This window comes from Macaca fascicularis, chromosome 2 (assembly GCF_037993035.2).
Source record: "Macaca fascicularis isolate 582-1 chromosome 2, T2T-MFA8v1.1".
NCBI classification, from domain to species: Eukaryota; Metazoa; Chordata; class Mammalia; order Primates; family Cercopithecidae; genus Macaca; species Macaca fascicularis.
In genome coordinates, this window is record NC_088376.1 from 4,332,604 (window position 1) to 4,343,875 (window position 11,272).

Consider the following 11,272-nt stretch of genomic DNA (forward strand, 5'->3'; position numbering starts at 1 on the left):
TTTACAAGCTTCCTAAAGGAAACAGATGTCAGCAGCCTCTTTTTTATTGCCGCAACAGGGAGAAGACACACCTAAGTTGTTTGAATTGTTTGCAAACAGTGGTAGGTGTGGGCATTTCTTTTTCTCTAAAAAGATTATATTTGGGAAGCCACCCCCAGGATTTGAGGGGGTGCTGGGCGTGTTAAAAGTAAGGAGAGTTTACTTTAATCCACCGCATCTCACTGCGGTCTGCAGGTGTTCGTGCCGCCTCTGCTTGCCAGGAAAGCACCCAGAGGAAGGAGACTGGCTTCTTAGAAAGTGTTTTCCTGTGGAAGTGGCCCGCAAAACCTGCTTATCTCAGTGACAGGCTCCTCCTCCTTAGAAGGTGGCATTTCCCTTGTGGCTACACAGGCAGGAAGCAGGTGGCAGGGAGCCGACCCACAGCGTCCCCCACAGCGGGCCCTGGGGTTGCCACCAACCGTGGCTGGGAGCTGCTCTCGTTGACTGCTCAGTGGCTCTGTGTCTCTGGGAACTGGAGTAAGCCGATGGGCTTGGCGATCTGGAGGGTGGGGGCTCTGCTGAGTGCCGCTGCTTGCTCTGGGCTGGGGGACTGACCCACTGGCCCAGCAGGAGCCTGGCTGGATCCCTCTTGCCCTGGGGGAAGGGAAGGCCACTGTGTCAGGAAGACTCTGCCTGAACTCTGACCTTTCCCCTCACTAGAATGCAAGCCCCACAGGCAGGAGATCCTGTGGGTTTCGTTCACTCAGCTATCCCAAGCATCTTGAAGGGTGTCGGGCACACACTGGCTTCTCAATACATGTTTATTGACTAAATAATTAGATTCCTCTCCCATCTTCCACCCCCCAGCCTCCTCTTCAACCTGACAAAGAATTCAAGGGCTTGTGCTGGGGCTGCCAGCTGCTCTTCTGGTGCCCTGAGGACGAAGAAGGGATCTGAAGGGAAGACCGTCACCCTCTTGCAGATGTTTCCAAAAGGCCGTTCAGCATGAGAGAGACAAGGGGAGATCCCAGTTCCAGGAACACCCGGCCAGTGTGTCACCTGTTTCTTGGAATTGACAGGACCAGTCCAGCCCTTTCCCCACTCTCCCCGTCATGATGGACGGGAGCCTGGCCTTTGAGGTAAGGACAGATGGGGTCACAGACACAGGCCTTTGAAGACATCTGGAGCGACTGCTTCTCTGGCAGTTCACTTTCAAACCGGCACTTCACCCAGAAGTTGAAGGACCATCTGACAGATGCATAAGGGGTTTGGTGTTGAAGGGAGTCGGGCTAGAGAGTGTCACAGAGCCCCGGGACGCCTGTGGGTCTAGGATTCTGGCTGAGGGGAGTGTAGCAGGGGCTCCTCACCCACAGGCTCCAGGCTGTGTGATCCGTGGCTGAGGATACAGACCCTTAGACTTGAGGCACCCTGCCTGGGGTCCCATTTCAGGCAGGACTTTGCCTCCACAGCCCCACAGCTCTGCCTTGGACCAGAAGATGGCAAACAATGTAGACTACTAGTAATATTGATAGGATACTAGTAATTTGCAAAGAAAAATATTCCCTGGGCCTTGTTGAAGCAGTTGAATTGCGATGGTGCCTATGAACACTGTAGGGCCATGTGTTGTTGTTTTCAAGCTTCCCCTCTGCCTAGAGGTGACAACCTTGGTTTCGTGGTACCCTCCTTAGTGAGCCTGGCAACAAATATGACAACATGAGGGTCACTAGGAAAGAGAAAAAAAGCAAAGAATAGATACAATTGTGAAGGGTACCCTGGTCTTCAATGACAGAACACTGGTCATTTTACAAGAAGACCTAAGTCTAGCCTCTTCTAAGCTCAGTGAGAGAGGGAAGAGCAGGAAAAGACTGGCCAGAGGTTGCCCAGGGCCCCAAGGCAGCCCTGGGATTTGATGGCTATAAATATAAGTGTATGAATTAGAATAGCACTGGGCAGGCTAGGCACGGTGGCTCACACCTGTAATCCCAGCATTTTTGGAGGTGGAGGTGGGTGGATCACTCGAGCACAGGAATTCGAGAACAGCCTGGGCAACATGGCAAAGCCCTATCTCTACAAAAAGTACAAAAATTAGCTGGGTGTAGTGGTGCACACCTGTAGTCCCAGCTGCTTGGGAAGCTGAGGTGGGAGGAACGCCTGAGCCCAGGAAGTTGAGGCTGCAGTGGTTGGTGATTGCACCACTGCACTCCAGCCTGAGCAACAGAGTGAGACCCCATCTCAAAAAAAAAAAAAAAGCACTGGCCATCTGGCCTGTGCCCATTTAGGGTGAGGTCCTATGGTTTCAGGTCCTGTGATAATCTGCCCATTTTGCCATTCTTTAGTTCATCATCCAATAGATGCCTTTTGAACACCTAGTACATCCCTAGTACTGTGCTAACACAGGGGGGCAATGGTGAACAAGAGACAAGGTTCCTGTCCTCATGGAGCTTACAGTCCCACTTGCCTTACACCAACCTGCTGAGCCTTCTTCTAAGGTGATGCCTCAGCTTCCTATTTCATGAAGAAGATAAAGGCAATCAGAAGAGATCCTTGTGAGCATCTGTCCCCACCTCACCCCCCACCTCACCCCCCACCTCACCACATGCCCACGTTTTGTGTCTGCCCCTCTCCTGTTCTGTGGATGAACCATCCAGCCCATGCCCTCCTGTCTGCTCAAGGACATCACTCCAGTGTCTCCCTTCTGTCCCTTGCACCATCAATCTTTCCCTCTCTGTGGGGTCTCTCCTAGCAGCATGCCACCATGCTACCATCTTTCCCATGGAAAGATACTTTCTCTTGACCCCACCTCCTCCCCAGGAGAATGGCCCCAGTTCTTACCACTTTCCAAAATGATTGTCTGGACTCATCACTCCAAATTCTCTCCTCCCATTCTCCCTTGAATCCACCCCGATTACACTGTCATCCCTGACACTGTTCTTGTCAAGGTCACCAGTGTCCTCATTTTGCTACATGCAGTGGACATTTCTTGGCCCTCATGTTGCCTGGCTGTTAGCAGCATTTGGCGTGGCTGGTTCCTCCCTCCATGTTGAACACTTCCTTCACGTCCACCTTGCTTTCCTTCTCCTCCTGGCTGCTGCCTCTCAGACTCTTTTGCCATCTTCTCTTCAGATTCCTGCAAAGGAACGACAAAGAACATCAAGATTCAATCCTTGGAACTCTCCATCACTCATCTTTAAATGAGACTTCTCTGCTGACTCTCAGAGCTATGTATGCTGAGAATCCACTGCCTCTAACATGTCCTGCTTGGCAGGTAACAGACATTTCATCCTGAGCCGAGCTCCTGCCCACCCCACCCACACACAGACCCCTTCTTGCCCACAGATTTCCCATCTCAGCCAGTGGGAGTCCAAAAATCCTTTGTGTCCTCTTTGATTCTTCTCTTAGGCTCCTGTCTCCCTTCAACTGAGGCATCGCTTCCAAATCCGACACTTCTTGTTACCACTATCGTCCTCCCCTTGTCCAACCCACCGTTGGCTCTTGGCTGGAGTGCTATGAGTCTCCTAACCGGCTTTCCCTGTTCTCATCATATCCCAGTAAGTTCCCACCCTGCCTTCAGATTCTTCTCCACACAGCTTCCAGAGTAATCCTTTCAAAAAGGAAGTCAGATCCCATCTTTTCCCTCCCGTCTCACTCTGTCAGCCACATTCATTCCAAAGGACCGTGTGGTCCGTGTCCCTGTTCTCTCTGGTTCTCTCACTGGTCTCCTCTGTGCTCACTCTCCTGCCTCAGGACATTTGCACTTACTGTTTCTTCTGCTTGGAACTCTTTCCCTCTAAGATCTTTACTCACGTGTCACCTTACTGATGCCTCCCTCCCTGACCATCCTATTTAAAATTGCAACCCATTCAACACCATTCCTCCTTCTGCATCCTTGCTCTGCTTCCTCCATTTGACCTGTCACTCTTTAATCCAGTGGCATTCTGATTCAATGGTGGCCGGGGGCAGGACCTAAGGAGGTGTATCATCTGTAGAGAATTTAAAAATAATCGTGAAATAAATTCAAAGTGGGTTTGCTCTTTATGAGTCCTGCACACCGGCAACTCTAAATTCTGTTATCAGTACACCTTCCTGCCAGGGTGGGCCGCCCCCGCTGATTCTCCTCTATCTTAATACACTGTGTGTTTCCCGTGTTTATTTTGCTTGTTGTTCATTTCCCTGCCCTAGAATGTAAGCTCCGCGAGGGCAGGATGTTTCGTCTGTTGTGTTCACCACTGTCTCCCTCGTGTCTGCCACACGGTGCGTGCTCAGTGAGCTTTAGTTGAATGAATGAAGTGGAGGGTGGCTAAGTTCCCTTCGTTGGGGGTTATCAGGAGGGCTTCCTGGATGAATTGGTATCTATATTGCCTGTCCTTAAAGAGGAGGAAGGTGCTCTAGGCAGAAGGAACAGCAGGTACAAAAGCAACTTGACTCTCAGGGTCATTAGCTAAGAGTAGGAGTCAGATGGATGAGTGGGTGTTGTTCACCAGAATTTACCCTTCAAAATGTCAGTGTTTAGTAAATGAATGTGTTCCTTGATTACTAGCTGGTGGAGGGTCCTTGTTGACATCTTGCAGAGGTCTGGCTGTCACTTTGGATCAGAATGGCTATTCCCACTGCTGCTGAAGAGCTCCAGGCCTGGCGGGCGCGGGATGGCGGGTGGTGGTGGTGGTAAGGGCTGTCCCCCAGCACAGTGTTAGAACTTTACTTATCCTCTTGCTTGAAGTGTGGGAGCTGGAGACCATTCAGGAGGCTGTGGTTACAGTTCCAGACAGGGTCCCGAAGAGCAAGGAGCCATTCCCAGTGCCTCCTCCTTAGGGAAGCCTTCCCTACTTTCTCTTCCCTCTTCTGGGCAGAGTTTGTACCTTCCTCCTTTTGGCTCTCTGTTTATTTCTTTAATTTAACACTTACAACATAATACCGTCTTTATTTGTTCCATGTTTGTGTCTTCTGCTGAATGTGGCTTCAAAAACAGAAAGCACAGAACATGGCACATGGGAGGAAATCAGTAAGTGTTTGCTAAAGGCACAACAATGAAACAGAACCAATATTATCACAGTGCTATGCGAATGTTGAAAGAGTAAAATTGTTATTGTAGTGAGTGCTAATCAGAATAATGGGGGTGACTAGTCCATAATTACATAGAATATACCTTTTTCTGCAAGGTGATGTGTCACTTAACTTTGTTCCTTAAAGCTCCAGAGGCCCAAGGCCACCCACAATTATTCAAGTATTATCAATGTCGAGGGCCTCTAAAAGCATCAAATATGTTACAGCTTCCACAAAACTGTGAATTAGACTGAAAACCAGCATTTAAAAAAATAAAGTGATATTGACTGAAACACTGGTTTTATATACATGCCACATATGAGATGTGGTGGCCGCTCACACGCCAGTGTACTTGTTCATCTGCAATGGGCAGGCGGGCCATACCCCACTGGGGAGAAATCTTACGGGCTCCAGAAATGTCTAATGAAATAAGATTTTTAACTAGTTCAAAATCAGAGTTCAGAAACAGTTCAGTTAACATTTAAGTGTTGAGCTAAGAGAGGAGGTTGAACAAAATTCATTTTGAAGCTTTCATAGAGTTTTGAAAGAGCAAAACTTTAGACTTAAAATGCACTGTTTTATTATATGCAATGCCTGTGAATATTAAATGTATGTTAAGTTTTTCATTTAGCAGATTTCTCCCCAGACTTTTAAAACCAACACCGAAAAAATATTTACATATTCTCTCCTCTCCCCAAAGCATCCTTCCTGTACACAAATACCCTTATTGTGAGACCCTGTTGCTCTAGGTTAAACCAGTCCTTCTAACAGCAGCCCGTAGGATTCTGCTCCAGCCAGAACAAGGCCTTGGCTAATGTCACTGCCTCTGGTTGACCGAGCCGGGCTGGGAATCTCATTATGGAAGCTTTCCACCGCCTTCCCGAGCCAGCCCTCTAGCGGAGGCCAAGATTGCGTCATCTGTCCTGGGCCTCATCCCGCCTTACCGGAGGCCTGCTCACCTACTGTGTTTCAGCAGCATTCCAGCAGCCAGGCCTTCGGCTGCTCCCCCATCCCAGATGGGGAAAAACGTTCGCGGCACATTTGCCTCAGGAAGACTGCACTTGGCTTCCCCGCGTCCCTAGGACGGCGTGCCTTCACGTGGGACAGACTGGATGTGGGCTGTGAGGTTTAGGAGGCTTTAGGAGAAGGAAGGTCCTCTCTTAGGAGTGAAATGATCTTATCTGAGAGGATGGAAGCAAAGTGAGGGAGTAAGCATGGGTCCAGGGCTGCGATTGTGCCCCCTCCTCACCCACGCTGACACGTGCTCCTGCACAAGCGCCCCCGGCCTCTACATCTCTTGGTAGGTTAAAGCTCTATTTTAGTCTCAACCAGCAGTTTTTCTCACTGGTAAATCTAAGTTCTCGGACTATTCAATGGGTTCTATTTGTTTTTTTAATAATTAAAAAAACTTTTCCAGTTAATTCATAATCACTATGAAAAAAATAGGCAGGACATGTAAACAAAAGGTTAAAATATATACAAATCAAAGAAGGAAGTACACCAGACCAGTTATCAGGCAAGCTTGCCAGACATCAATCCAGCAAGAAAACGATGATGTGGGCCGGGCGCGGTGGCTCAAGCCTGTAATCCCAGCACTTTGGGAGGCCGAGACGGGCGGATCACGAGGTCAGGAGATCGAGACCATCCTGGCTAACCCGGTGAAACCCCGTCTCTAGTAAAAAATACAAAAAAATAGCCGGGCGAGGTGGCGGGTGCCTGTAGTCCCAGCTACTCGGGAGGCTGAGGCAGGAGAATGGTGTAAACCCGGGAGGCGGAGCTTGCAGTGAGCCGAGATCCGGCCACTGCACTCCAGTCTCGGCGACAGAGCAAGACTCCGTCTCAAAAAAAAAAAAAAAAAAAAAGAAAACGATGATGTGCTTTGAAAATGCCACATCTGGCCAGGCACGGTCGCTCACGCCTGTAATCTCAGTTCTTTGGGAGGCCAAAGTGGGCAGATCACCTGAGGTCAGGAGTTCGAGGCCAGCCTGACCAACATGGAGAAACCCCATCTCTACTAAAAAATACAAAATTAGCTGGGCATGGTGGTGTGTGCCTGTAATCCAAGCTACTCGGGAGGCTGAGGCAGGAGAATCGTTTGAACCTGGGAGGCAAAGGTTACGGTGAGCTGAGATCGTGCCACTGCACTTAGCCTGGAAAAGAGTGAGACTGTCTCAAAAAAAAAAAAAAAAAGAAAAAGAAAAAGCTAAATCCATTTCTTCTTGCCTTTACTCCTTTGGGGACCTCAGGTGTAACCGCTGGTGTGCTGTGAATGACAGAGTATCACTGGGATCTGGTGCCTGGTATGAGCTGCATGAAGGAGTAGGAGTGCACTCACCCATTTGGAGGGCCATGGTTGGTCGCTGTCCTACATTTTCCCTCCTTGCTCCCAGGGCTAGTCCTGGTTAGGTGTGGGCGGCAATCTGGGGACAGCAGTCAGCTTGCTGTCTGCTCCACTCTGCAACAAAGCGCCTTCCTCAGCACCCACCCCAACGGAGAAGGAACAAATGGTCTTCTGTTGGGATAGAGGAGAGGATTTGTAGCTGTTCTCAGCTGCCTGTGGGTTTGCGCTTCCCACCTGCCTGCCCAGGCCTCATCCGATGTATCAGGAGTCCTCTGGGTAGGCACCAATGAGGGCAGCCTTTTAACTAACCTGGGGTGCCACCGAGGAGCTGGAGTGCGAGCTCTTTGGCCCTATGGGAAGCTCCCCAGGGAGGCTGCACTCTTATTCTACCTGTGAATGTTCTTTCACCCACTTCCTGTGGGCACTGGCCGGATCCTCTGTGAGCGACAGCGTTCGGCATGGTTCAACGTGGAACAGCCCATGTGAGCAACCGTGTTTGGCATGGTTCGACGTGGAACAACCTCCCATGTGAGCAACAGAGTTCGGCATGTTTCGACGTGGAACAGCCCTCCCAGCCACCCAGGGAAACCTCTCCATTCAGTTACCTCCTGGCTTCCCACAGCATGGCCCATTAGCCTTGTCTGGGGGTCTTATGCATCAGGATTTATCATTGTGCAGCACCTGCCGGGGCGCTTGCCACGGGCTTTGAAGGTCCCTCTGCAGAGGAGCTTAGGCAGGAGCAGGGCGTGCATGGGGGAGGGTTTCTGTCAGTGGAGGAGCATGTGCTATGATTTGCCTAGCTTGCTGTCTGCCCCACTGCAGACCTCATCACTTCAGAGCACTTTCTTTCCTATTTTATTTTAAAATTTTTAAAAGAGACTGGGTCTCTTTTGTTGCCCAGGCTAGAGTACGGTGGTGTGATCATAGCTCACTGGAGCCTTAAACTCCTGGGCTCAAGCAATTCTCCTGTCTCAGCCCCCTGAGTAGCTAAGACTACAGGTGCACACCACCATACGTGGCTAATTTATTTTATTTTTTAGAGATGAGATCTTGCCATGTTTCCCAGACTGTGCTTGAACTCCTGGCCTCAAGCAATCCTCCCAATTCAGCCCCCAGAGTTGCTGGGATTACAAGGGGGGAGCCACCTTGTCTGGCCCAGAAGCACTTTTCAAAGCCTCTTACGTTGGATGCTGTAGGTTCCATGTGACAATGACTGTAATTATGATTTAAGCAGCACCTACTATAAAGGGGCGTGTCTCATACATTATTGATCACTCTTAAAACTGCCTAGCTCCACGTTGTGGGTCACTCCTGTAATCCCAGCACTTTGGGAGGCCGAGGCGGGAGGATCACCTGAGGTCAGGAGTTCGAGACCAGCCTGGCTAACACGGCAAAACCCTTTCTCTACTAAAAATACAAAAATTAGCCAGGCGTGGTGGCGGGCGCCTGTAATCCCAGCTACTTGGGAGGCTGGGGCAGGAGAATCACTTGAACCTGGGAGACGGAGGTTGCAGTGAGCTGAGATTGCACCACTGCACTCCAGCTTGGGCCACTGAGCCAGACTCCATGTCAAAACAAACAAACAAAAAACCCAAAACTACCTAGCTCCATTTTGTTCAACAAGAGGCTCAGAGAGTGTGTTTGTGTCACCCATGTGTGTATTTTATGTCTAAGACCTCTCCTGACCCTCGAATGACCCACTCCTGGCTGTGGTCAGTTAGGTCTGTTCGGCGGGGACTTGGAGTGTCGGGGACAGGTGAGGCCAGGGCAGGAGCCCACGCGGTGGGCGAAGGCCTGGGGGGGACGCGCTGCCTGCCGGGGCGAGCGTGGGGGCCGGGCGCGGGGTGGTTGGTAGTCAGCCCTTCGGAAAGTCCTGGGAGGGGAGGCTCACAACCGCCAGGCAGGCTCGGATCTCCTAAATGTGGTCCCTCGCGGTGGCGGCTTAGGTTAGATCTTCTCTCACACTCAGGTCGCTGGAGGGTCCCCACCGGGAAAGGGACGCGCCAGGGCATGGGGCAGGTCCAGAGGGGCCGGGTGGATCCCGGCGCTCTGCTTTTACCTGGCAGGCGGGAGCGGTCTGGCGTGGGCGCAGCGTGGGCGCAGCGGGGCGCAGCGGGGCCCGGGGCTGGAGAGGATGGGACGGAGGGGGTAGGAGGGGAAGGGCTGGGAGGAGCCAGCGAGCGGGCTGCGGCCGCCTTGAGCCACCGGCTGGTGCTGGTTGTGGCCGAGGCTGTGGCGAGAGGCGGGCCCGCTGGTGTGGCCGATGAGCCCGTAATGAAGCCCGGCGCTTGGGCTCCCTTTGTTCCCGGAGAACTATTTAAAAAGCTCCCTCCTCAGTTCCCTTGCGGGGCGAGTGGGGACAATGGCCGGAGGCGCAGTGGGCAGAGCGGACCGCCCCCTTTCAGAGAGGCCTTTCCAGCCGCGCGGCCGGAGCTTGGAGGCTCCAAGCGCCGCGAGGGCCGGGACACTGCACGCGGGACGCGCTGCCCTTCGGGGCCAAGAGGCCAACTGTGAAACAACAAACTTTTTTTTTTTTTTTTTTAGAAAGAAATCTCGCCATTGCAGGGAATGGGTAAATCGCTCGGGCCGCGTGGGTCCTTGGCAGATGGCAGAGGCGGCTCCCCAGTCCCCTACCTGGCACTAGAGGGACAGGGCGCGCACCCAACTGTGGCACGCATCGCCGAATTTTCCTGAATGCCGCTGTGGCACATTCCTGGCCTTTGCAATTATTAGGAAATGAGAGAATCTTTTTTCCTTCTACCCTCCCCCTCCCCCTCCCCCTCCCTCTCCCCCTCCCCCTCCCTTCGTTTTTCTTCCAGGCATGGAATTATCTACTTTAGCAGTTCAAAAGACATTCCATTCCCATGACAAAGACAGAAAGGGGTGATGTTGGCATACTGTAGCCCTCTTTCTTATAGGGAGACTTGAGCAATAAATCATAATGAAAATTTAAAATAGCATTTATTTAACCTTTAATAGTATACCTTGCTTATTTTCAAAGCGTCACTAACAGCTTTGTTTTTCACGTTCCCCAGCAAGGATCCAACTCAAACTTTGAGCAGACAGTAGTGAATTTTATTCCTCTCATATATTCCTACAAAAAAAAATGGATTGAGGGGATTCGTGTTCAGCTCCCTCTCAGCTCTAAAATGTCTTAAGTCACTGAACAAAGGCTGACAGAAGATTTTAAAACAGAATGGAAAACTATCATCACAGCAAATATCTACTTATATCTTTTTTTTTTTTTTCGATGGAGTCTGGCTTTGTCACCCAGGCTGGAGTGCAGTGGTGCAGTCTTGGCTCACTGAAACCTCCTCCTCCCTAAGCCTGCTTCTCCCAGGTTCAAGCGATTCTCCTGCCTCAGTCTCCCAAGTAGCTGGGATTACAGGCGCCCATCACCACACCCGGCTTTTTTTTCTTTTTTGAGACAGAGTCTGGCTCTGTTGCCCAGGCTAGATGGAGAGCAGTGGTGCAATCTCGGCTCACTGCAAGCTCCACCTCCAGGGTTCACACCATTCTCCTGCCTCAGTCTCTGAAGCAGCTGGGACTACAGGCGCCCGCCACCACGCCTGATTTTTTTTTTTTTTTTTTTTTTTTTTGCATTTTTAGTAGAGATGGGGTTTCACCGTGTTAGCCAGGATGGTCTCGATTTCTTGACCTCGTGATCCGCCCTTCTCGGCCTCCCAAAGTGTTGGGATTACAGGCGTGAGCCACCGCGCCCGGCCATTTTTTTTTTTTTTTTTTTTTTTGTAGAGATGGGGTTTTGGCATGTTGGCCAGGCCAGTCTCCATGTGCTGGGATTACAGGCCTGAGCCACTGGGCCCTCTGCTTATATCTTCTATTTAGCACTCTTCTTTCCAGCTTGGAACCCACCTCTCTTTTCCAGAGGTAATGACATACACAGGTATCCAC

General features: G+C 51.0%; 1 long non-coding RNA gene across 3 annotated transcripts; it reads right to left on the reverse strand.

The window, feature by feature from the left end:
* Positions 1–782: 782 nt before the first annotated feature.
* LOC102145587 (uncharacterized) lies at positions 783–9,501 on the reverse strand. 3 transcript variants are annotated; one of them, XR_010584848.2, is made up of 6 exons: positions 9,420–9,501; positions 7,355–7,474; positions 5,979–6,200; positions 2,976–3,106; positions 2,449–2,484; positions 783–1,672 (listed from the first exon to the last, which is right to left on the reverse strand). It is a non-coding gene; the product is annotated as an uncharacterized lncRNA (long non-coding RNA). The 3 variants fall into 3 exon arrangements; XR_010584847.2 differs by lacking the exon at positions 5,979–6,200; XR_012430570.1 differs by lacking the exon at positions 5,979–6,200 and having other exon boundaries at positions 2,812–3,106.
* Positions 9,502–11,272: the final 1,771 nt, after the last annotated feature.